The 25,286-nt window shown below is 32.9% G+C and overlaps 1 long non-coding RNA gene across 1 annotated transcript in view; it reads left to right on the forward strand.

Moving 5' to 3' along the window:
- The window catches only part of LOC141393501 (uncharacterized), a 590,028-nt gene that overhangs the window by 279,876 nt on the left and 284,866 nt on the right, over positions 1-25,286 (forward strand). Inside the window, exon 4 of the long non-coding RNA XR_012410112.1 lies at positions 23,952-23,994. This is a non-coding gene — a long non-coding RNA (uncharacterized lncRNA). The remainder of the gene's footprint in view (positions 1-23,951; positions 23,995-25,286) is intronic.

Genomic DNA, 25,286 nt, shown 5'->3' on the forward strand with positions numbered 1-25,286 from the left:
CCACTGCCCTGGGTTTGATTTCTGTGCCGTTCTCTGGTATCTGTATAATTATGCCATCGTCATTTTTTGCTTTTGCTTTGTTTCAGTTGATCTCTTGCACCTTTGTCGTTTATCTTTGTTTTTAGTTGGAAACGTTACTTGGATAAGTTTTTTTTCATTTAATTTTAATGTAAGGCAAAATTAAACAGCAACAGAGCTTTCGGCAAAAAAACGTTAATTTTTCTCCATAGAGTAGAGAGAGAAAAAAACAGTGATTTGAATAATAACTGTAGAATGGAAAAGGTCTGCGGTTTTTCTTTTAGAGACTGGAAAAAAGAAAATAAATGGTGATTTTGCCACCTAAAAAGATAAAAAAGACCACTTAATTTTCCTACTACCCATTTCGCATTTTTTTAAATCTAGCATTGAGGCACTCAAGGTTGCTGCTTTAGAAAATCACTTTTCACGAATATGCCCAAATTAACTGAAAACCGAGAATGGCAAATGAAAATAAATAGCCTTGAATTTAGAACTGATAATTCAACAATGAAGTTGAAAAATATATTTGTGTCCATAAATCTTTGCTAAATTACATTAAATATTATTTAAAACCCTCATTTTAAAATGACAGGTTTGTCCGTCACCACAACAGGAAGTGATGCCGCTCTAAAACATAATACAGTATTTTTTACAATAACATCAAAAATATCAGTCAGCACGCCATCCCAGGCACAATCTACCATAATACCGAAAACGCAATGCATTTGGTTTGGAGGAAGCCCCTCAAAACAATAAAACAATAAAGTTAAAGACCAAAAGAGTGGCAGATGTTTTGGGGGAAATGGCATAAATAAAAAAAGGCATCTCAGATCAAAGCCACAATTTTTTTATTCAAAATGTTTTGGGTGAGTTTTTTAGCCACAAACAGTGCACAGTGATGCATTAGGCAATCTGTCGGAAAATTATTGTATAAAGATTTGAGTTTCGTTTAAAGAAATATACAATTCTATTGGGAGAAATATCAGAGTATGTAAGGCTCATAATGTGTAAAAAAATAATTCTTCGAATATTTACAGAATTATGTCCAGGAGCGTGCCAGTGTGGTACAATGGTTAACATGCCTGTCTTGCACGCAGAATCTAGACTAGACATAAACAATTTCCAACTGTAGCCAAAACCTCTAAGCGTTGTGTTAGATTTCCTCAGTATTTTTCAGTCATTTAAATTATAGTTTGTATAGAAGTGGTGTCGCTGGACGCGAAGCCAGACTCAGAAATATCATTCAGTTTAATATAGATTCGGGCTCATATGAGATACATAAGTCACCTCTTGTCTTTTAAGTGGTTACCTCTACTTATCATTGCCAAAAAGTAGAAAAAAATATTGGCTTATTTTGAAGTACAGGTAGTATAGAGTATGCCGCAAAAAATTCAAGTGTATCGGAAAAATTGGTTCAAAGTGAAGAATTTTTATTTTTTTTTCTCGATTTTTGGACAAAATAGGTCAATTTTTTTCGTTAAAATCAAAGTTTTGACTTTGACAGTTCAAATTTTTTTAAAAAGTCTCCAAAAATATCATATTCATACAAAACATTAAGTTTTCTCGCAAAAAAAAAATCTCGGCGCTAAATGGGTTAAAGGCAAGATTATTAGTTTCTTAAAACGCCACAAAAATTTACGAAGATCGACCCATTCTTTTTCGAGTTATCATTGGTTGGCACCGCAAAACGCTTCTACCAAAAAAGGGTTTCGCGGGAAGTCATGCAATATTTTTCAACGAATAAAAAATTGTATTTACTAGTGTTATTACAATAATTAAATAAAGAAATAATTAATTAAATAATATAACTAATAGACAGCGGAATCCTATGCAAATGCATATATGGTTAGGATGGTCGTAAAGAAAATCTGATTATACAGAAACTCGTTTTATTACAAAATAAAACGAATGAGGCCCACAAATTTTTGCATATCGTGCATATTTTAACATATTTTGACATATTTTTACATATCTGCATAAAATGAGCATATGCAAAACCATGTGCAAAAATATATTCAAAGATTTGTGATCTATATATCACACCGAAATAGCTGAAATTTGGAATTAAGTCTTCGTTAGGGGTATGCAACTTTACAACTGAAATCTGTCCACATAGGTTCACGTCTTCATATAGCCCCCATAGAACGGTACCTACCGATATTCGGTATTTTGAAAGTTGTAGCCTCAATATATCACCGAAATTACTGAAAATTGGTATTTAGTCTTCGTTGGGGGTATAAAACATTCCACCTAAAATTTTTTGACATAGGTCTACGTCATCATATAGCCCCCATAGAATGGTACCTCCCGATTTTCGGTATTTTGAAGGTTGTGGCCTCAATATCCCACCGAAATGACTGAAATTTGGCATTTTGTCTTCGTTGTGGGTATAAAACTTTCCACCTAAAATTTGTCGGTATAGGTCCACGTCTTCATACAGCCCCCATAGAACGGTACCTCTGGATTTCTGGTATTTTGAAGGTTGTGCCCTAAATATCCCTCCGAAATGGCTGAAATTTGGTATTAAGTCTTCCTTGGGGGTAAAAACTTCCCACCTAAAATTTGTCGGTTTAGGTTCACGCCTTCATATAGCCCCCATAGAACGATACCTCTCGGTTTTCGTTATTTTATAGGTTGTGGATGTGTTTATACATTTCTCTATTTTATTGACTTGTGTGAAAAGAATTTTAAACAGAAAAATTGTACACACAAACATTTTTTGTACCTATTATTGAAATATTTGTTGCATATGAAAATATGTAAAATGCATAAATTTTGCATATGCAAAAATTTATGCATTTTGCATAATTTTGCATATGTCATATGTTTCGATTGCAATGTAATCAGAAGCCAAAAATATGAACAACATTTCAAAACTTTGGTATTCCGTTCCACACAGAGATTTCGGTCTTCTGTCGCACACAGAAGCGACAAATTTAAAGTTTAGTTAATTTTAAAAGATTTAATTTTTAGGTGTTTTTATTTTGAAATCAAACTGTGCTACAACTACCCTCGTATACGGTATTTGAAGTTTGACAGGTGCATTTTGTTTTGTTCTGTTTGCTCTGGATATTAGTGTAGCTGGTGGTGCTGATGTTTGTTGGCGTCATTGTCTGGTATTCGACAAAAAATATAGTTAAGCTAACGAAGCGTGACCGCAGCAACTTTAAAGGCACGTCGTCATACGCTGCACATAATCATACAGCCGCCCAATGGAACGTTAACAACACCAACAAAAGGGCCTCCATTAAACTCGGAATATCATTCAGCCATCCATCCAACCAAAAACGGCCATTCATGTGTACTTTAGCCAACATTTTTTGTTTGCCAGGCATGTTTGATGACAAAGTACCAAAATAAACGAAACTTTTTATTATAAATGGAAATTTGTATACGAATGTGTGTGTGTGTCTGTCAGTGTTAACACAGAGTCATGTTTCGAGTTACTTACTATATGACACCTGCTTAAAGCTTGAAATTGCTTTTAATTCTGGCCAAAATTCTGCTAGAAATCTGTCGTGACTTAAAACATGCAATGTTCCTTAGAAAGCCTGTAAAATCCTCCTTTGGGTTTATTTTCTAATGCTTGGGCATGTTATCTTCAGTAGATGTAGACTAGCCCAGTTTTTATACCTAACACAATTTACAGAGCTTTTTGTTTTATGACCGACCTAAGAGCTAGATAATATGTTAGTTCTGCCCTTAGTGTTCCTCTGTGTTTTTTGTTGTTGTTCATGTCCCCAAGTTTGTTCTTCACTTCGAGGCAATTTTCAGTTTTTAGTTGGAGTGTAACTTTAACTGTGTCATGCTCCAGTGAAGATGAACAATTTTTTTGCACAAAATTCTAAACCATGAAATTCATTTCATTCATGTTTGTTTGTTTTGAACTAAACACACACAGGTATTGTCAGGTACGCGCGCAGACATGTGTAAGGCAGGGCAGCGGGAGCTTATGCTTAGTGGCCAACGTAGCTATGGTCGTATTTCAAATGTGCTGCAGAGGGGAAGGCAACAAAAACACGTTCCGTAAACATTTAATAGCAAAAGCCGCCATGTACGAATTGTTATTCACTGTCAGTTGTCGATCTGAACTTGAAAATTGTAATAAAGTTGTTGGTGTAGTGACGTTGTGTTGTCATAAGGTTTATGCTTTCGACCGTATACAACTGACAGATGTAACAAAAGTCATTTACTACATCATTACGTATCAAATACATTTTTGTTTTAATTGGAGTAAAATAAAAAAACAATTAACACGACAAAAAATAAGAACATTACTACGTACAGATAATGACTATGTGGTGACCTTCATGGTAAAAATATCCAATATAAATTTAAGAACATTGGGTGTTATTTCTGAAGAAGAAGAAACGATTAAATATAGCAGACTATTTTAATTGAAATGAGTATATGTAGATGTAAAGTGTTAAATTAGAACTGATTCCAGCCGAACCTCTTCCTATTATTGATTTGTAAAACTTAAACCAGTATTTTAATTTGGTTCCGCACTTATGTATTACATTTTAAAAGTGTGGCTTAAAAATAGTAACAGATAAAAATCGTCAACCTTAAAAGCAGTTTACTAAATATCATACAGTTCCGAATACCACATCACAGGCTTGATCTGGAAGGTATTCAATTCTGAAAAATAAAAGGGTGTGCAATTATTTTGAAGATTGTAATTTTTGTGGCACCAAAAAGGCTGGTTGGTACAACATTGGGAAAATATCATTATGTATTACAAATTGTACACAATTTAGGCATATTTAAAAGCGATATTTTATAGATGGTAGCCATTTCTAGGAGATTGATAGTTTGACGCTTCTACAGTAATGCCACCTTATCTAAGGGGTCATGACCAGATTCAGCTTTCTAATAACACTGTCTCATCATCTGATCATCATTTTAAATGTAATTTTGTGTCAAGGACAAAATGTTGCCACCATTGAAATGGGGAGTTATGTGTACATTGATGTAGCGAATTTTGGAGTAGAGTACACTTCATTTCAAATATCACTTAAATATCCACTTAAAATGTACTCGATACAAATGTGTGAAGTATTGAGTAATAATATAAATTTATAATTGAAACCTTTACAAATTTGTTGTTCAGTAAGTTTGATATAAAATAGGAAGCAAATAAATTAAGTAGACTTCAATATTGAGTAATTATAAGAAGGTTTTTTTCACTAGATATTATATTTTGTGTCTGGAATGAAAAAAATACAGTTAAACATTCTTGAATGCGAAAAAAACTCTCATAACTTTTTGGTAGCCGTAACTACTTACAAATCAAAGTACTAATGCAATAGCAAAAATTCCAGAATTACAAATATTTTGTTAAAATTTCTTTTCCTAATGTGTTCTTCTGAATATTCTATACCACCACAACAAAAATTGTATTGATCTTTTTTCATTTGAATACAATTACACACATTATTATGTTGACGTCTCCAGTAATTTTTTTAGGAGACATGCATTTCCGGCTGTGATGAAAAACACTCGCTAACAAAAAGTTATATTCCGATATAATAAATGGCCTAAACTCAATGCAATTAAAGCATTTTTAAGATAATTTTCAAAATTTATATATGTTATAGTAATTTTAAGTTATTTGTGTTCAAATACCAAAGATGCCGACTACTGGTACATGCACGAACTTAAGAGCACTTACCCTATATATAGGGATTCCTGGGTGAAGTCGGACACTTTTTCAAGATGTGGTTTTTGATTTCCTTTATTTTTTGCTGTGGTGATGCTGCTCATCAGCAAAATATTTTATTAAAAATTGATAGATTAGTCAAGCTCGAGGTCTATTTTTGTAAATATTTATTTATTTAATCATCAATATTTCGCAATTGCATTGAATTGCTTCATCAGGATTATCTACAAATACAGATGGATACACAATAATTTATTATTAACACCGAGGTATACATCATATTGCAAAAACAACTAACATACCATGTTCGCAAAATACGTAAAAACAAACTTAAAAAATATTTACTTATAACTAGAGTAGAATCACCACCATCGTCATGTGAGGTAAATATTGCACTGTCGTTTTCTTTCGCATTGCGATCCATTTACATTCTTTGTTTTGTTTATGAGTCCTCGGTAGCCAGTGTTGCCGTTCGAAACATTTTTTTCGGCCCAAAATTTTCCTAAAAACGGCCCAAAACGACCTAAAACGGCCCAACATTAAAAATTAAAACAAAAATTTATATTTCTCATAGATACCTTTTATTAATTTTTGAAAAATCGAAAAAAATATTGCCTATTTTTACATAAAGGTAGTATGTCGCAAAAAATTGTCTGAGATATAATGATTGGAAGGCAACAATTTATTGTGATTAGAATGTAGCATATAAACTTTAAGTGCGTGTTTCTTGAAACGGCGTTTTTGAAGTCGGTGCCAACGATAGCTCTAAAACTAATTGACCGATCTTCATATGACCTTATTATATTATTCATGTGAGCTTATTAAACACATAAAACGCCTGCCTTTAAGCGAGACAGATTAACAAATTATTTTGCCCAATTTTTTGAAAAAACAGTAGATTTTTTTCGGTAAAATCAAAATTTTGAATTTGACAGCTCCAATTTTTTTTTAAAAATATGTTCTTTAATTCTGTTTTATTAGGTTCCTAAAACGCTTACAAAAATATACTATTGATGCTCTTTTTTATTTATTTTTTTTTATAAAAAAAGACAATTTGAGTTGACACTCGGATATAAATAGGATAAACCTGAACTATCTGCTTGAACTTCATTCTTAGGGTTGTTAATTACAGGTAAAATATACGCCAAAAATAGAAAAAAAACCTCTAGCTTGGCATGATTCCGTTGGCACCAATTTATTATGAACACAATGCATGAATCTTTACCAAATACTTAAGTATCATGAAAAATATATTTCAAAACCCGGGTCACTAAAAATTAAAAGTGACCTTTAAACTACTAGCAGGACCTTCTGGGCATTAAGTTTTAATGTGAAAATTATCGCTGTGTTCCAGAACTAAAAAGTTTTTACAATTTTTACGACTTTTACACATTTTACACGAAAACCCGTTCCCGTACACAAAAAAGTTGTAAAATGTTCACTTCTCTTTAAACAAAATTGGCGCTGAATGACGCTCTCTTTAAAAACTTTTTACTCGACAAATTTGAGCGTGTAAAAAATAGTAACATGAATGCCGGCGTCTGATTGGCTGTTACGCCGACTTTGACATTTGTTCCAGCTTTTTTGACGTTTTTTTCATTTTTGCGTTCCCGAACTTTTTGAAAAAACTTTTGTTTGACAACAATTTTGGTCTCTTTCACTCTTTTACGAGTTTTACTATTAAAAAGTACGGGAACAAAGCTTATATTTTTAATGCCACCAAATTGCCATCAAAGTAAGCATGTAATAATAGCCCAAAGACTAATATTTGATATTTTATAAAATACTAGCAAATGCCCGCTACTTCGTATGCGAAAAGGAAACGAAATATATATAAGCAATATTTAATACGGGAATGGTGAATACTGGAGATTTTGTTGTACTAAGGCCTTTTTTTATTACCAATATTTCTTCGTTTGTAGTCAGAATTTAAAAAAATTGCAGAATCGCATCCCTACACAGCTACCATATTTTTTATTTCAAATTTCCAAAACTACGTATCATATTGCAAATTTCAGATTTGACTCCTGGTTTTACCCCTTCACTAACACAGCATTCTCTTCCAGTACGAATTTCCAAACACTACACTTTATCTCACTCATTCACAACAAAAACCACGCACATTCACAATTCAAGGTTCTAGCTTTAGCGGTTTCGCCCATAGGTCCGTTAAATTTTCGGCCACGTTTTCGTATATCCCCATATAACGGTACCTCTCGACTTAGTGTATTTTTAAGGAAGAACAAATGTATATTGTCCAATTTTCTTTAAATTTGGACCTTGAATACTCAGAGGATACAGAAGTTTAATTTAAAAAATCTCCACTTCAATCCACGTTTATTAGAAGAGATATTATGAAGATTTAGAGTATTTTGAAGATCTTCTGCCCATTTACCAACCGAAATTCGGAATTTGTGGCATGAAAGGTTAGAAAACTTCTTTACAAAAAATTGCACTTAATGTGCACCGGTATGTCAACAGTATATAACGGAAAATTTTTTGAAGGCATTTCAATTTAGGATTTTTTAATATCAGGGGTAAATACCTTCTAGTTAACAAAATTGTCGCATTGGACCACGTTTTCAAATTTACATACCAAAGCGGTCAGAACAAAAAACATTTTTTGAAAAGATACTTCACGTTTGACTACCTAATTTCAGTCAATTATTTAGAAACTCCTTGGCGTTAACATCAAATCAATGGGGCAATATTCAGTACAATTTTTCAAACTCAGAACTTTGTCTCAAACTTTAGAGCGATCTTCATAACAAATATTTTTCAAATTCGTATTTTGTGTACAAATAGCGTATTTTTAAATTATATAATCCCAGCTTTGTTCCTACACCCAACACCAAATTTAGTACCTTAACTATTTAAAATGGTTTTGATATCAACATGTTACCCAACTTTTCCTACACACAGATAAACGTTTCAAAATTTACTTCCTTATATTCAACATATATCCTAACCCCAATTCAGTTTTCCAGTTCCCCTGAAACCCATTTGAGGACTATTTAGTAGTTTTTGTATAAATAAGTACGAATTTTCAAAACCTCCTCCCTACCTCCTCTCTAAACACCAACTGCTAATTTAATACCGAATTTCAAAATTCCAGTTCTACCCTTTACAAAATCACAAATTGTACAAAATTCTATACCATATAGCAAATACCAAAAGGTACCAAATTTTGTACCATTTAGCACTTTTCGTACACGATTTTCCAAAATGTACTTTCATATCTCAGCTCTATCCGTTCACCTAAACCCAAATTATAGCCAATGTAGTTCCATTTAGCACTTTTCCATAAGTACGAATTTCCAAAACTACCTCATTCCTACACTCCAACAATAATCTGTTCACGCAAATACAAATTATAGCGAATTTCGTACCATTTAGTACTACTTCGTGCACATTAGTACGATTTTCCAAAGCTACCTCCATATCTCAATTCTATATTCCAACAGTAATTTTAATTCCAAATTTCAGGATTCCAGCTCTTCAAATCCAAATCATACTAAACTCACTACCATTTAGGACTTTTCGACCTTTGGTACATCTTTCTTACTCTTCATCAGTGACCCCCATTCCAAATTTCAGGATTCCGGCCCTATTCGTTAACCCATACCCAAATTGTATTATATTTAGTACCATTTAGTATTTTTCGTATAATTTTAATTCGAATTTCCAAAAACCTTTCTTTTTTACTCTCCTTCAGTGACCTTCATTCCAAATTTCAAGCTTCCAGCTCTATCCGTTCACCCAAATCCAAATTGTACTAAATTTAGTACCATTTAGTACTTTTCGTGCACTTTTAGTTCTAATTTCAAAAAACCTTTCATTGCTACTCTCCATCAGTGACCCTCATTACAAATTTCAGGATTCTAGCTCAATCCGTTCACCCAAATCCAAATTGTACTAAATTTAGTACAATTTAGAACTTTTCGTGTACTTATAATTCGAATTTCCAAAAACATTTCTTTCTTACTCTCCACCAGTGACCCTAATTTAAAATTTCAGGATTCGAGCTCTATTCGTTCACCCAAACCCAAATTGTACTAAATTTAGTACCATTTAGTACCTTTCGTACCCTTATAGTTCGAATTTCCAAAAACCTTTCATTGTTACTCTTCATCAGTGACCCTCATTCCAAATGTCTGTATTCCAGCTCAATCCGTTCACCCAAATCAAAATTGTACTACATTTAGTACTTTTCGTACCCTTGTAATTCGTATTTCCAAAAACCTTTCTTTTTTACTCTTCATCAGTGACCTTCATTCCAAATTTCAGGATTCCAGCTCTATTCGTTCACCCAAACCCAAATTGTACTAAATTTAGTACCATTTATTACTTTTCGTATACTTATAGTTCGAATTCCAAAAACCTTTCATTTTTACTCTTCATCAGTGATCCTCATTCCAAATTTCAGGATTTCAGCTCTATCCGTTCACCCAAATCCGAATTGTACTAAATTTAGTACCATTTAATACTTTGCGTGCACTTATGGTTCGAATTTCTAAAAACCTTTCTTTTTTACTCTCTATCAGTGACCTTCATTCCAAATTTCAGGATTCCAGCTCTATTCGTTCACCCAAACCCAAATTGTACTAAATTAAGTACCATTTAGTACTTTTCGTACCTTTATAGTTCGAATTTACAAAAACCTTTCATTGTTACTCTTCATCAGTGACCCTCAATCCAAATGTCTGTATTCCAGCTCAATCAGTTCACCCAAATCTAAATTGTACTAAATTTAGTACCATTTAGTACTTTTCGTACCCTTGTAGTTCGAATTTCCAAAAACCCGTTGGTACATGTTTAAGTTAAATTCTTTATACCGTAGATATACCACACTATAGTGTGAAGTTAAAATAAAATATTATCCAAACTTATCTTGTTTTAGTTATATTATGATTTTTGTACCTAAATTCAAGGTACCTACTTCATTTATCCGCTGGAATCGGTTACTTTTTTTGAATTTTAAAATCATTTTTGATTATTCAATAGACAACATGCTTCTTTTTAGCATAATGTTGATATTTAAGGAAGAAGTATGGTGAATGACAGTTTTAGAGTCCGTTGGATAATGTTCAATATCGATGGCGAAGCTGCCCCATGGGTGGGGAGGCTTCGCCACTTTCTAGACATTTTGTAAATTCTCAAAAATAATATTTTAAAAACAACATTGTAAACATTTATATATCAAAACTTATAGTCAAGATATGCTAATATTTGTACCAAAAATGATATTTGAAAAAACTTGAACGGTGTCGGTATGAGAACATTTTGAACAAAAACGTGGCGAAGGCGCCCCATGTTACCATATATAGATTGTTTAAAATTATTAGCATGAAAACGGCCCAAAATGGATTTGGGCGGCCCATCGGCCCAAAATTAAAAATTATTTTTTATTCGGCCCAAATTTTGGCCGAAATGCCCAAAACGGCAACACTGTCGGTAGCTTAACGCACTGTTGTCAACGTCACTTTTGAAGTTCATGCGTTTTGTTGTTGGCACATTGAGTATGTGGAGCATCTCCATCATGTAGCGTTTGCTGTGGTGAGTTTCCGCATCTAATATTCTCACTCTCTCCAATTGTGGGTGATGACTTGCGTTGGCACAGTGGCTTACTAGTGCTGTTTTGGGTTTTTCGTTTTGATGCCGTAATTTAATATCGGACTTATGAGATGATAATCTTGTTTTCAACTTGTTTTTAGTTGTTCCGACATATAACTTATCACATTTTTCGTTAAAACTGCCGCCACATGGAATTTGATAAATAACATTATTCTCCTCTGTTTTTTCAATTTTAGTTTTGGTATTCGAGAAAAGTGTATTTAGTGTATAATTGCTTTTGTGTGCTATTTTGACTTTATTTCTATATATATAAAAATGGTGTAAAAAATGTATAGTAATTCATAAAATGAGAACGGCTAGGCCGATTTCTGTAAAATTTTTGGCAGTTATTCGTATTTTCGAGGAGAAGGTCTTTACGGAAGAAAATTTTGGAAAATCTCTCTGGAAAAGTCGGAAAATTGGAAAAATCGAAAATTGAGTTTTTGTATGAAATTTTATTCCTTAATAGCGAGACGAAGTTCGCCGGGTCCGCTAGTTTGTTATAAATATTAAAATGTTCAAACCGTTCTGATATACCAGGTACATATATCACAGATTTGTAAATTTTCTTTTCATTGTTATCATTTGTAGATTCCATAGGTAAATTTTTGTAGTAATCTTTGATTAGATTGTTAATAATATTGCGTGGAAAATTGTTGTTGGATAAAATATGTTTGATTTTTATTTTGTTCTGCGGATGAAACTCATCGTCACTTATAAACAGACATCTATGAATGAGATTTTTCGCCGTATTCATGATTATTCTTTTAGGATGCTTAGAGAAGAAGTTAATAATACGCCCTGAGGCTGTAGGTTTTTGATACCAATCTGTCTTAATCTTATCATTATCCCTTATTACCATTATGTCTAGATAAGGAAGCCTGCCATTTTGTTCTCTTTCCAACGTAAATTGTATATCTTTGTGATAACTATTTAGGGCTTTCAAAGTATCATCTATTGCACTTTCTTCAATAATCGCAAATAGGTCGTCAACATACTTAGATAAAAAAGATGGTTTCGAGGTTAAGTTATTCATACAAGCGTCTAATAGGTTCTCCATCACAATATCTGCAACTACTGGCGAAGCTGGGGATCTCATTTATAGATGTCTGTTTATAAGTGACGATGAGTTTCATCCGCAGAACAAAATAAAAATCAAACATATTTTATCCAACAACAATTTTCCACGCAATGTTATTAACAATCTAATCAAAGATTACTACAAAAATTTACCTATGGAATCTACAAATGATAACAATGAAAAGAAAATTTACAAATCTGTGATATACAGTTAGGCAAGAAATGTATTGCAAAAACCAAAATGGTAGAACATTGCATATTAATTGTTCGTTTATGGCAACAAATTATGTAAAAACTATACCGTTTTTTGTGCAAATCTCTTGCTATAGGTCCTAACAACAATATTCTGTCAGAATATGCAAAGGTTAGTTGCGATTTATAACAAATACGGTCAAAAATAAGAATTAACTACCATTTTGGGGTGACAATAAAAGTATTGCAAAAATTACCAAATCTATGGTTTCTTCGAGAATTTCCAAAAGTGTGTTCCTTAATGAGTTGTCTATCCAATTTGGGCATTCATTGGAGCATTAATGAGCTTATTTAAACCAAAAATTAAGGCTCGGTATGTTCCACTCTAAGGATACTGGTTCCCCAATTTTTAGTAAATCTTGATCCTTCGTTGGAGGATGTTTCTGGAGTTTTTTGTTAAATTGGACCCAAACATTTTATGAGGGTTGATATCAGGATGTTGGCCCGATCTATTTAGGAGTTGTGTGTTGTTATATTACATCGGCAATTTACACAAATAAGATTAACATGTCATTATCTGGTCTTTGGAATGGTGGTAGTTGACTTTGTTTGAGCTTTCGGGATCGATTTTTCTGACTTTCAGACTAATAACTATTAAATATTTCTTAATGATGTCAGTGGGGATGTCTTCCCAATCATTATTATATCCTTGAAACCAAATTCGCATACTGTTTTCCATGGTAAAGAATATAGTACCCAAATATTCGGTATTCCAGCTTCTCCAGTAGCGGTTTAATTTCCATATTTGATGGGTTTTATTGGATTTGACGCATTTTTTTGGATTTATTATGATAGCAGAGGATAATATCTATCCACTTAGTAAAAATTAAATCATATCAATACCATTGAGAGACGAAATAGTGCTCTGTCGTAGGTCGTTTCAAAATACTACACTGGTGTCAATTTTTTCCATATACTTTCCAGAGGTATTTCGATGGTCTCAAAAGCCAAAATCGGACTGTTTTGCATTGTTCCATTATCCTCCAATACATATTGAGTCAAATATTCATTCTTGACATACTTGCCTGTGGCCGATTCGTCATTGTTTATTGTTAATATGGTCCCATGCGTTTTTTACCTGTCTGAAGACCCTCCATGACCGCATTTTTTATCACTGAACTTTATTACATTCAGTACTGTTAGTCTATTATTAGCCGCAAAAGTCATAAAAACACATAATAACCGCAAAAAATTTCAAAAATTTTATAGTTTATAGTACTGATTTTCCCGTTGCAATACTTTTATTGTCACCCCCAAGTAGTAGTTAATTCTTATTTTTGACCGTATTTGTTATAAATCGCAAATAACCTTTACATATTTTGACGGAATATTGTTGTAAGGACCTATAGCAAGAGATTTGCACAAAAAACCGTATAGTTTTTACATAATTTGTTGCCATAAACGAACAATTAATATGAAATTTTCTACAATTTTGGTTTTTGCAATACTTTTGTTGCCTAACTGTATGTACCTGGTATATCAGAACGGTTTGAACATTCTAATATTTATAACAAAAACAAAGTCAAAATAGCACACAAAAGCAATTATACACTAAATACACTTTTCTCGAATACCAAAACTAAAATTGAAAAACAGAGAAGAATAATGTTATTTATCAAATTCCATGTGGCGGCAGTTCTAACGAAAAATGTGATAAGTTATATGTCGGAACAACTAAAAACAAGTTGAAAACAAGATTATCATCTCATAAGTCCGATATTAAATTACGGCATCAAAACGAAAAACCCAAAACAGCACTAGTAAGCCACTGTGCCAACGCAAGTCATCACCCACAATTGGAGAGAGTGAGAATATTAGATGCGGAAACTCACCACAGCAAACGCTACATGATGGAGATGCTCCACATACTCAATGTGCCAACAACAAAACGCATGAACTTTAAAAGTGACGTTGACAACAGTGCGTTAAGCTACCGAGGACTCATAAACAAAACAAAGAATGTAAATGGATCGCAATGCGAAAGAAAACGACAGTGCAATATTTACCTCACATGACGATGGTGGTGATTCTACTCTAGTTATAAGTAAATATTTTTTAAGTTTGTTTTTACGTATTTTGCGAACATGGTATGTTAGTTGTTTTTGCAATATGATGTATACCTCGGTGTTAATAATAAATTATTGTGTATCCATCCGTATTTGTAGATAATCCTGATGAAGCAATTCAATGCAATTGCGAAATATTGATGATTAAATAAATAAATATTTACAAAAATAGACCTCGAGCTTGACTAATCTATCAATTTTTAAGAAGAAAAAAGGTCGAATAATACAAAACTCTTCAACAAAATATTTTATTATATGTATTTTCAGATTTTTTTGACTAACGGTTCCAGAGATAACGCGCCTTGAAAGTTTAAATTTTTCCAGGAAATACTTACCACATAGTTGAAGATATCGGTGGTATGTTCTCAAAAAATATTTGTAATGGTCGAAAATCATCGTACGTATCCTCAAAGCAACTAATATCCATAGCACGGATACTATTTTTGGAATTTAATGTAAAAATAATCTGATAAAGCGAAGGAAATAAGACCAAATCTTTTGGAAACGTGCTAAAAACCCACTTTTATGGTTTGGTATGGTCTTTATTTTTGTTATCCAGAACTAGAGCTACAAGTTTGCCAAATATCCAAAAATTAAAATCCAATCGGTTTCCGAGATAAGAAACCAACAACTTATAAACTTAAACTAAGATTAGCCGGCTGTAGACGAAGCCATAAAGTGGCCGGGCAGTTATAGCAGATTGACTAAATGACCTCTCTGAATGTATTGATCTTAATATTTGTTCATTGTTTGTATTTGCTGATGATGTGCTGTTGCTATTTAAGGCTCAAACTAATTGTATCGGTTACTTGGAGAGTACAATGAACTGTTGTTTAGATGACATAATAAGATGGACTCGATCTAACTCGTTACAAATTAACCCGCTGAAAACGAAAATTATGATGTTTGGTTCTCACGTTCAAGATATTGACATTTCTATTGAGGGATTAAGAGTTGATGTTGTGGATAAACATAGGTGTTTGGGAGTTATTTTGGACAATAGGTTAGATTTTGGAATCCATATTGACGGTATACACAGAAGAATCTATTTGATTTTGCGTAAATTGTACTCCACTAGTATTTATTTGCCTCAATGGGTTAGGACGAAACTTGCCCATGCACTGATGATGCCGCATATATTATATGCTTTAGAAGTTATATCTGGAACATCAGTATGTAATTTTATTAAACTACAGCATATTATGAATACGATTGCTAGGTTTGTTTATAATGTTAATAATCGTGAACATATATCCCAGTTTGTTCTTACCTTTTTAGGCTCTTCGTGGAGTGATTATGTTAATATAAGAAATATCTTATATTTTTACAAGTTTATTAAAACGGGTGCACCTAGATCGTTGTGTACATTATTTACATTATTTTCAAGTAGAAACCCACAGATCACCATCCCTCTAATTCATAACTCCGTGTTTGAAGATTCATATGTTGTGCGCGTGGCAAGATGTTGGAACTACCTCCCTTTAGTTTTGCGTTTATTTTCACATTCGAATAATGTATTTCGGTTAAAACTTCGTGATCATTTGTATTATTTTTCGGAGAGGAGAGGATTAGTCTAACCATTTCTCTTTTTCCTTACCAGTAACGCTATCCAGTTATTTAAGTTACATATATGTATGTATCATGAATGATTTATAAGTTTTGTGCACGGAAACGCACAATTCTTATGTTTTAGGCTACTACATATGTATGTTGCTAATGGACAATGTAACTTTCTTTTAATAATTTATCCTATATTTAAAGTAAATAAGGCTGGGGAGAAAATATCATGGAATTGTTTGAATTATCAGGAATATTACAAAGCTATGTAATACATTTATTAGGCCAAGAAGGCTTCTGTGTTACTGCTAAACCTAAATAACGACGGGACGTACACAAATATTTCTTCAACCTACCAAAACAACGCTCTATGAGCGTCCGTATTACCCAAATACGTTGAGTCCCAAATCACATTTAAAACACAAAATCCGCGACCGAAACTTACTTAAATGTTTCCATTCGTAAAACAAATAATTTTCCTTTGCAATGAATTGTATTTCATGTTTTGTTGGGCTTTTGTTTTTAAAATACAAAACACACACACATACAAACAATAACGTTCTGTCAAAGTTAAATTTGTTCAACTTACAAAAAGTATATGCTCGACGTATTTCGGTAGTTCTCATAAGAATACATGTGTTCTACTTTTTTCACCACACACGCCCTGGGTATACGTCCGTATATAGGTATGGGCCTTACAAGTGAAAAAATAAATAAATAAAAATAAAAAAAAATAACAAATGTTACACACTGTAAGGAAAAATTGTATGATAAATTTTAAAAAATTAAGAAAAAATTGTATTGACAAATTTAAAAAAATTACGGAAAAATAGTTCCACTACCAAATAGGATTTAGAATTTTTGTAATTAATCGTAGTTTAATACAAAAAATATTTCAAGAAAATGGAAGAGTACAATTACAATCATTGATCAAAATTGTTTATATATATGAAAACGCGAAAATTGCACCCAAGGCCACTGTGCAAAATTTTAGTAGCTGATAAAATACAAAAAAAGATTTTTTCTATTTGGACCAGTATTAAAGAAGTTATGAGTATGAATTGACTTTTTCAATGCGCGATATCACTTGAACCGTTAGTCAAAAAAATCTGAAAATATACTAAAATGTTTTGCTGATCAGCAGCATCGCCACAGTAAAAAATAAAGGAAATCAAAAACTTCATCTTGGAAAAGTGTCCGAGTTCACTCAGAAATCCTCATTTTTATCTGATCAAGCTTTTACCCAGCTTTAATTTCCGCATGTTTCCAACAATGTACATTGCAACAGGATTCTCATTTAATTTATTTATCCTCTTCACTCATTGTTTAATAGCGTTTACTACAATGATGAAGATGTTCCTGTAATTTCATTTAGTTTTCATTTCATTAAGATTGTTTGTCTTTAGAGTACCCTCAAATTATTTTCATTTCATTCTGTTGAACATCTTGCTTCTACACCTCTATAACTTGCCGTAGTTCTCCCTCAATAAGAATTTAGTTCCTGAATAGCAACAGTTGCTTGAAAAATGTAAATGCGTAGGATGGAATGAGTGTGACTGATTGTTTGGCGGCATTCATGTTGGTCCATAGTAACACTATTCAATTACTATTGATTAATGGCGAACACAAAACAGTTTCAGTAAAATAAATTACCTTAATTAAGTATACCACTAATAATAATCAGATGTGACTTCTACTACGCATCTGACATTTATTTTGATTGGATACCTCTGGCTAAATATGTAATTTCAATTAATCAAAATCATTAAAGTTGTGGTTATGAGTTGTGGGTGGTGATGGAGCGAGCTCCCACCCAAAAATATAAATCAATGCTAATTTTCATTGATTTCATATTCTTATTTTGGCTTCCAGCAAAAGGTCATTTACTGCAGTGGCTTTGATTGTGTGAATGATGGTCACACAGTCGGAGTGAGTCGGTGACACAGCGCACCTCATGTGTTTGTCTGAGAAATTAACTATTAAAATCTCATTAATTATGCCGATCACATTTGACAACTACGTTTGGTGCTTTGTCCAGGGGGCCATTACAAATGTCACCTTATATGGCAACCACTGGCCGATTGGGACAATTGCAAGTGACAAAATTCCAGTAATTACCCACGAACAATGACATCTACATATGCATGGTGAGGGAATGTCCATTTCGACATTAACAAATTTTGGATTTCCATATTACAAATTACATTTGTTTGGAAAATGGGTTAACTTTTACATACATATGGGCATTTCCATGGAATATAAAGAATAAATTATGAGATGCGAATCTAGGTCAGTCGTAGTTAGAAATTCTGCACGGTATACGTAGTGAAGGAAATTCTATAAATATTCTGAGAGCCTATAACAATTGAGATCACAATTGAGATCTGTGTAGATCTGGGTGTGGTAATCTGCGAAAAAATAATTCTCTTTACCGTCTGTAAATATTTTTAAAGAAGCCACACTTTAGGTGTTATAAACAGACCAAATTGTTTGGTCATCTTTATTTAAGAAATGTTGACAATGTCGGTTTCGTGTCGATTGAGTCAGCGGAAACGGAAGTCCGTTTTATTGGCTCTTATTCGGTTGGCTATGCTGCGAGAAAAGTTCAACTGTCTGTTGAGAATATTTTTATAAACTTTCAGTCACACTGAAAGTTGTTGCTAGTTGATGACTATTTTGTCATGGCAGACATTCTTGTGCGCCTACAAACAATAGCCCACGGTAAAGTAAAGGTGTATGTGTGGCACCATCGGCGTAATAATAATAATTTAATATTTTAATTAATTAAATGCACGCTATTCTTGATGTCGGTGATGGTGGTGATGACGGTATGTTGCTTGGTCGAAATAAACAAAAATATGCCATTGTATCAACTGGCTGTGTCAGTCGGATAGTTGGATGAATGGATGCATGATTGTATAATGAGAATTTAATTGTAACCAAAATTCAAAGGGATGGATTCTCTCTAAAAACGCTGAGTGTATTGAAATAATTGCATGACAAGGCCTGGTAAACATGCGGACATGTAGCGCTACACACACGTTCATATGTATGTAGATTGTACAATCTGTGTGTTTTTTTTATCTTCAATAATATCACATGTTTTCCCATGTCCTACTTCACACAGAGAGCGATGTTGCAAGCTCCCAAAAAACAACCATACGAAGCGAAACTGTTGGGTAAAAAATGTTAATTGCTACGAAAAGTGGGTGTAGTTGGTGGTCTTAGGAATTTCCAAAAGCGATGTGTAAAAATAAAAATGTTGCTTTGTTATGGATAAATATGTAATTTTTGTAGGTTCTTTTTATTGAAACAAATATTTGGTCGTTGTTACAAGTGACATTTTGCTATTGGTTCGATTTATTAAAACAGATTCATGGCTTTCAGGTTAAGTTAACGGTAAAAGTGATATTAATTTAATTTAAATTGTATACAATATTTATTTAAAGTTTTAAATGTTTCTTTGCAAAGTCAAACCATTGAACAAAATAATCTATAATAATAGCCCGAAATAAAGAAGCCACTAATATTTATGTTACGAAAAAGCATTTTACATGTAAATTATTTAAAACCCAAAAAATGCAGGATAAATATTTTGCAAAACAAAGCCGCTTAATTAAACTATTTTCCAAACAATTAATAGGAATTTAGTGATAACATTCCATAATTCAAGGTTCGCATACATATTGCTATAATATGGGGAAACTGAACATGCTGGTACATCATTTCGAGTTTTTATTTGACATAATGGACGAAGGCTTAAGGTAAGGTCACATTAGGCAAATATTTGCTCCAGAGACCGGCAGTGTGAGCTTACTGAAAGCATGTGAGCGTAAATAATGCATTGAAATTTATACTCACTTGCTCTCAGTAAGCGCACACTGCCGGTCGCTGGAGCAAATATTTGTCTAATGTGACCTTACCTTTATGCTCATAGTTTTACTTTCATCGGTGTTTAAATTTTGTAATAGAACATACGTATGTACATGTTTTTTTTTCATATACAGTTATATAAAAATGGCATTGAATGATTCGCATTGTAATTAAAATTTAAATAGAACGGCCGTGGAAGTTATCTAATTATGTCAAATATTGATACGATATTTTAATAATAAAAAACAAATTTGACCACTTTTTAGCTTGAGCCTATAGGGTGGTTTTAAAAAATCGATGTCGGATTTTTTAAAGTGTTGAGTTTTGTTAGATTTTACGATTGTCAAAGTTTGAGTACAATCGGAATATGTTAACACGTGCCACTGTGGCCTCAAAGTTTCCATGGGCCCTATATATAGCTTATATTAAAATCTGACCCAGTTTTCAAATTTTTTGTAGGATTACTTGTTTAGCCACAGAAATGAACTGGTAAAATTTTTTCATCGATTGGACAATAAATTTTGTCTGTAGAGCGATTTCGTGAAAGTTCGCCTTTGGTTCCATACAAATTACTATGGAAACTTTAAGGCGATTTAGCCATGTTCGTCCCTCTGTCTGGTTGGTGCGCACGATAACTCTCGACCGGATCAAACGATTCGAACCAAATTTTGCACTTTGTAACATTTTGCCCAAACTTAGTTTAAGTTCGAATGGTCCACTTCTTCGGGTACCTCCCCCACAAATGTTCAAAATTTTTCTGTAAAATGTAGTGAATGATAACTCTCGAAGGGAGCAATAAATTTGCACATCGTATTATTCCTTCCATATATAAATCGGATTTGAATATGGACTATATCGGTGTACTCCTTCGGGTACCTCCCACACAAAATTTTAGAAAAGTGCGTTTAAGACCTCCTACTCTCCTAATGGACAAAAAGCCCAAAGAAACCATGATGGCACCAGCTAAAATTGCAAATCCGCAAAATAATTGTTGCAGGCTGCATCTGATTGGTCCAAACTTTGTACATCGTATTATTTCATCCAGCCATGCATAAGGTCGGAATATGGTCTATATTGGTCCCGTTCTCCTGGCACCTCCAACAGAAAATTTTGGAAAAGTGCAGTTTGAGGACTCGTATCGGATATATGTATTTGAGAATTTGTGTTGTTTGTTTTCATGGTCCCTATTACAGCGGTACAAATTTTTCCAGAGTAAGTCCATACTTCCTGAGGTTAGATTAGATTTCCGGCACATACTAAAATGGCTATCGTGCAAGACAACTCTCAAACTTTTTTAAAATGTCTTCCTTTCTGAGAGAATGGGTGCTTCCATAGACCCCTTTTGGAATATGTCAATGATTTGTCATATTCTCGCCTCACAGTACGGTACCTACAGATTTCACGTACAGTCGGACCTGGATTATCCGTGATGGTTGGGACCGAAGGCATTACGGATAATCGATTTTCCCGGATAATGGAGTCAATGTTTTTAAGCAGTTTTCGAAAATATTTTTATGAAAATGACATAGCATTGTACAGATTTGTACAAATATATTTGTCTGGGCTATTTTTATTATATTTGTTAAAGGAAATAAATGAAATAAAATTAAGAATTTAAGAATTTACATCTTATTATTAGATACAGTGCTGCTCAAAATATTTGCAACTGGAATGAATAGTTCATATTTTATATAGTTCCGAGGTAGTTTGTTGATTTGAAATGCAAATATTTTTGTAGATTGAAAGATTTAAAAATTAATTTGCCAAAATTGCACTTATTTTACAAAAATATACAAAACTAAGCTCGAACTCACCTCTGGTTCTGCTCAAAACATTTGCAACTGAGAAAATTTGATTCCGAATTTGAAGAAACTATCTTTGTTTTGATAATATATTTTGAGTTAAACATTTTATTTATTATCTGGAGACATCGTAAAGGAAAGCAACCAGTTAACTAAATAAATTAATATATCCTTTGGAATCCTGTGCTCTAAATATAATTGTTAAATACCAAGGTTTTATTCGATAGAATCTTAGAGTCCCGGAACTTCTTATATGCATTTAGATTACTTAAGCTGATCGGATCCTATAAGAACATAAACATATTTCCAAAAAAATTACTAGTTTTACGTGGTTATATATACGTTTAGATGCGGTATTATACCAACGCACCCTGTTATACGATACTTCCTATGTGTACATGGTGTGATGTTGGCACGTTATCTGTCCGGTTAGTTCTTGGATCTGATAGATATCTCGACCTCATGCATCCATATACCATTTCTGTCCATAAAAATACCTTCAGGGCGATATAAAACACTTTCTACATTTTGGGTGAACTTTTTTGTATAAGGGGACAAGTTCTATTATCTTTCGACCTGGTGATCAAGTAAATTTTTTCTTGTCATACAACTTAAATAAATATTGATTTAAATCGACGAGAAATACTAGTTTTCACTACTCCAAAAACAATAGCACGCACATTTCTTGCAGAATTTGTGTTTTCCCTAAATTTGCCTATTTTGGTATACCGCTATCCTTGGTATGTATCGGATAGGTTTATGTAGATTTATCGGTGTCAAGTCTTATTTTAACATATGTTGATGTTCGTATAATTATTTGATCATCCCCTGTAGGAGATGTTGTTGTCCTTACACCTCGTTCCCATCATATGGCGAATTTAGTTTTTTTACGCGGTATCCATCTTTTTTTTAGATATTGTGGTGTTCCTATGTTTTCAATTTTCAAAAATTACTATTTTAGCAAAGTTTTGATATAAATTTCTGGTCATAATTTAAGTTTTTCCTATAATTAGAATAATTAGACATGTCTTATTTTCGGCTTCGGATAAAATGTACTCCTCATGAAAGGTTTTTGCCCCTTTCTTCTGATTAAAAAATAATCTGATGTCAATCAATACAAAAAACTCGTCAAAAATGAACTATTAGATATTTAAACCACGGAGGTGCAAATGTTTTGAGCAGCCTAAAACATGTCATCTTCCGATATTTCACACATTTCTGTAACATAAATGTTAAAAGCTGAATAATCATTTTTAAATCTTGGAAGTAGGGTGGGTCAATAAAGAATAAAATTACAAAAATAAATATTTTTCAAAAAACAGTTTAACTGTGGTATAAGCATCCGAGTTGCAAATGTTTTGAGCAGCACTGTATATATGAAATTTTATGACGATCAGTTAAGGCCAACCCGTGCCACCCAGGCGATCTTTGTTTCCATAGTAATTTATTTGTATGGGGCCAAAGGTGCATTTTCAAGAAAATTCCCTAACCCCAGTTATGGTCCAATCGATGAAAATATTTTACCAGTTCACTGTTGTTATTAAAAAACGAATGCTAAAGTACGGAAATCGGATCGGATTTTGATATAATTCTGATAGGCCGATTTGGGGTATTTTGGGCCTTATATAGCTACATGTATCGAAATCTGATCCGATTTGAAAAATTTTTTGTAGGATTCGTTTTTTACCCACAACAAGGACCATAAGTGTGGGGTTTAGGCAATTTTAAAACATAATATTTTTGTTTTTGCTAGGTGAAGGGACCTGTTTCTGAAATGACCCAATATTAAGGACATGTCTTGCTGTAAAGTTTTATGGTAGACTATGCTATAATTTTATTCTGTGTAGATGCCAAAAAATTTACGTTGGAACCTTCCAAAACTTCTTTCGTCATCTAAGAAAATGATATTTATTTTTAAAATATCGGTCTGTTCTTAACACATTTAGGATCACGGCTCTTGTTATTTTTTGTACAATCTGACCGATACTTGTGTAGCCTTCATTAATAATATTTCCGTTGTATTTTCAGGTTCCCATGGTTATGGCACGCGTTTGAAGACCATTCACCCCAGGTAAGTTTTTTATTTATTTTAACTATAAATTTACTGTTCCAAAGTAAAAAGTGCAAAAGTCTATTGAGTTTTTAAAGTTTTGAAATGTGAAAAAAGTACAAGGTAGAGGATATCCAAGTATAAAACGGAAATTAGGAGTTTTTTCCTATGGATTTGGGATTTGGACAACAACAAGGAGTTCGTATTATCGCATGGATATTAAATATCCTCAAGGCCATTTAAACAACTACTTTTTTGCAATGTTGTGGTACATATTTCTATTTTAAATTCCCTCAATATTCTTAGTTCCCTTACGAACTTATTGATTTATCAATTAACAAAATTACACGCTGATTAATTTGTTTAACTAATTCGTGTACCACTAAAGCTTTGGCACAATTAAAACGCGAATGCTACGTGCAAGAAAAGCTACCCAGCAAAATGTTTGTAGCCAAAAAAGTAGTTGAATCATGAGTGCAAGTGCTTCTGGACTACATCTTTTTACGTGAAAGAAGTCATGATTTTTACAAGGGCATGGTGCAGTGAGGATACTGTCTAATTTACTTCTTAAGCACACATTTTGCATTAGTTCTTTGTAGTGAATAAATCACAACAACATATGATTCAACTACTTCTTTGGCTACAAACAAAGATGTAGTTCGAAATAACTTTTATTATTTTTTGTATACAAATTACTTTTTATGGATGCAAACATATTGCTGTTATTATAATTAACAAGAAACAAATTATGTTCTTTGTCTTCTTAAGTTTATTTTTGCAAAATTTTGAAATTTCTAAAACGTGAAAAATTTATGAAATGGATTCAAATCGGACATTGTCAAAATGTGAAGAACGGACTGCATTTTTCATGACTCTGCGTGGACTGCTTCAAAAAAAGCTATTCAATCACTACTTCACAAGGAACAACTTCAAATAAATTTTGCTGGGTACCACAATAAATAAAGTGCATTTCATAAAAGCCCTGGTCACGTCAATGTCATTAAAACTGTGTGTTGGCCGTAATTGGGGCGCGGGTGTATTCATTCGGTTTGTTTTGGGAAAAAGTGCAATTAAGGCTAATGGTGGGAATTTATTCAAGGGCTTTTGATGGTCGATTCTTAGGGGCCAATTGAAACGTTGAAAATGTTTTACCAATAAAATTAATACCTTGGGATTAATCAAATTTAGATAGCTTGTTGTGAACAAAGTATTTTTAATTACATTTCTAGCATTTTTTAATTAAGTTTCCATATTGCAGTTGTTTAATTTAACATACATATATTCGTATTCAGCTTAGAAATATAACAAAGGAT

Source organism: Musca autumnalis, unplaced genomic scaffold (assembly GCF_047663935.1).
Source record: "Musca autumnalis isolate F117 unplaced genomic scaffold, ASM4766393v1 scaffold_2, whole genome shotgun sequence".
Taxonomy (NCBI): Eukaryota; Metazoa; Arthropoda; class Insecta; order Diptera; family Muscidae; genus Musca; species Musca autumnalis.